The sequence below is a fragment of the Acartia tonsa genome, chromosome 2 (assembly GCF_053477335.1).
Source record: "Acartia tonsa isolate MP-2025a chromosome 2, ASM5347733v1, whole genome shotgun sequence".
NCBI lineage: Eukaryota > Metazoa > Arthropoda > Copepoda > Calanoida > Acartiidae > Acartia > Acartia tonsa.
The window spans coordinates 10,911,156-10,914,410 of NC_137261.1; positions in this window are offsets into that span (position 1 = coordinate 10,911,156).

Sequence of the window (3,255 nt, forward strand, 5' to 3'; positions counted from 1 at the left end):
GTTCATCATACTATATTATTGAACTATTGGGAAAATAATAATCCATAGTTTTTGCATGAAATATTGAAGTTTCTTCAGTCTTAGTTAGGTGGCAGATGCGTACAGAAATAGGGTGAATTCATCCCTCTGGTAATTAGGGGCCGGTTATTATAGGGTCTACGACTTTACACCCCGGAATGATTCACCCCCCCCCCCCCCCGTCAGATAAAAAGTTTCGGCCTCCTTAAAATATGTATGCTTGGTGCACCCCCCTTGCAAAACCCTGTGCACGCCAGTATTTATAATAAATCTAATTTGCTACCCTATGTTGCCCTCTTTTGTACTTGTTAATATTTTATCACCGTTCCATATAAATCATTTTCCTTATTCTAAAAAGTAAAAAATCGCTACTTCCTAATTTGGTTTGGTTTGGCAGCTTTGTTAATGTCTGTCAAAATTCGAATCTCGGACAAAAACTTTAAATACAAACTCCCCTGTATTAAACGTTTACAATATACTTAATTGGTAACTAGTACAACCAAAGTAATTTATATTTCTATTAACAACAATAAATTTAGAAATGTTAATTACTAGTATTTCGTGTCTATCATTGCATAATTTGGATCTAAAACTGTTTTAAAAAGGAAAATATGTCAGGAAAAAAATGATAAAATATAAGAATTCTGCTACAGCTGAAAAACAAAATAGATCAAACGAGAGAGAGGAAGATGTGTTATTAAATTTCTTAGAAAATGTCTATGATAAACTATATAAATCCATACATAAAATTGTTAATTTTTGAGTTAGATAATGTTTATAATTTATAAAATATATAAATAGTTGTATTAAAAGGCTTATATTATTTATCACGTGATGTTATTTACAATTGTGTGCAGACCAATTTGAAAAAGGAGGCTCTAAGTCTTAATATTTAACAAGGTTGTTAACATCCATAAAAAAGAAGCAAGGAATAATCATGGATGGAATAACGGACATTGTGAGTTATAAAGCAGATGTTTAGTGGTCATAAAAAGAAGAGAAGTGTTTAAAAATTGATAGAAAAGTACGCAACCTACTTTATAATATATATAATATTAGCTTTATAACCTTTGTATATAACATGACTGACGTACCATTAGTTTGTACATTGAATACATTTTGGTAAAGGATATCTTCAAACTTAAACTAGCAGTCTATCATTAATATAAACCGAGAAAATTACATTCCCACAAAACAAAGCTGTAGGGGACTGACGAAATGCATGACAAAGATATATAGTGAATTTTAGATTTGCTTCGCTTCTCGACTGTAGCGCGCTATATGTAGCAAAGTAGATCAAATTCTTTATAAACAAGGACGATCTGATTTAAATCTTTATTTATTATTTATTTATTAGTATCTTGCCTAAAAGTCGCTGAAAGATCGATTGAGCTAGCTTAAGTTAGCCGTCCATTTAGGAAAGTACGTCTACAATAAATTAAGTTAAAACTAAGGGAAGCTACGCTCCCTGGTGAAATATTTAAGTCAATTATAGATTAACATCTTGCTTTTTATGTAATTGTTTAAAAGCATTTGTTTTATGTACATTTACATTGGTATATATTTATATATTATTCAAATTCCTTTCTCTACCTTTCTGTTTGTGTACATTTTTTATGAATAAATTTTCTTATTTTTCCTTGTATGCGTTTTTTGTGTTTTAACGTATTATGTAGGTAATGTTTTTATTATTTCACATTTTACTACTTATTGGAAAGGCAATTTATTTGTATTCTATGTCCAAAAGAAAAATAATAAATCTTTATTTTAATAGTCCGTCAAAGTTAAAAAAATCCTATAAAATTATGCTTGATTTTCTTTAAGTTAGCATGTAAATTTAAAAAAAATATCTCTATAGTACCCATAGGCGTCCAAGAGGGGGGGTAATGGGCCATTTGGCACCCCCAAACGAATTTGGGGGTGCCGTAGGCACCCCCAAAATTTTTTGAACAATACCCCCCCCAAAACAAATTACCCCTACCTTGGGGGTGCCGTAGGCACCCCCAACGATTTTAGGGGGGGGTATTTACCCCCCCAAACGATTTTGGGGGGGGTAATTACCCCCCCCCAAAAAAATGTTCTTTAAAAAAAATTTATTAAAGAACATTGAATGTTCTTTAAAAAAAAAATTTACTAATAGTTTATTTTAGGATAGGTTATATTGGTTTAGGTGATTGCCCCACATGGTTAAGCAATTGGCTAGGGGCTAGAAATAGGAGAGAAGCTTGTGTGAAAAAAACGAAGAAACGCCCCTTAAAGAGCGTTGCCACAAAAGGGACTATACCCCAATATAGTCCAACCAGTTAAAACAGTTCTTAACCATGATAACAAAAAATTTAATAGTTTGATCATGTTTTATTTGCTTGGGCCTTTATAAGGGCTAAAACCATCCCGGGGATCTATGATGTAATTGTAAAGCACTGAAGATTCCATAAAATAGATACCTAACTAAATTAAATATTTCATTAAATAATGAAAAAGAATTTCTATAGGCGATTTCTTTTGGGAGGATGTCAGGGTGTCTCAAAACTAGTTATAAAACTTACCAGGACCTATAAGACGCTTCACTTTAAAGTATAATCATATTGGTTCATTGGTTAGTGAGTTAATTATTGTATTTTTATGTTCTAAAGAATGATATACTACTATATATTTGAATAGTAGTGGCGCCCTTAGCATCTAAGAACTCGTGTTTTCTAAAGGGTAAAAAGGGAGGAGAAAAATAGCCTAAAACCACTCAAAGGATCGACCTATAATAGTGTGGAACCATCATGGGATCTATGTGAAGCTTTCCTAAAAAGGAGAACTCAGTATTAAAAGTAATGAAATCTGAAGCTATAGTCAAATAAACCTTACTTACTACTTTATGTTATAGGATAGTACTTATTAACTTAATAGATTAGCTAGGTGCTTTTTTTACATAATTAAATTACCCCCCAAAAAAATTTTACCCCCGGGGTAAATTAGTTTGGGGGGGTAATTACCCCCCCCAACAGACTTTAGGGGGGGTAATTACCCCCCCAATCAAATTTTACCCCCGGGGTAAAAATTTTGGGGGGGGGAAAAAAAAATTTCGGCGCGCTTCGCGCGCCATTTTACCCCCCCCAAACACGAATTACCCCCCCCCCCCCTAAAATTTTTTACCCCCCCCAAAAAAAAAGCTTGGACGCCCCTGAATTTAGTACCTAAGGTATTTATAATGGTGCAAATCATATTCATATACCTACTTATATTAAC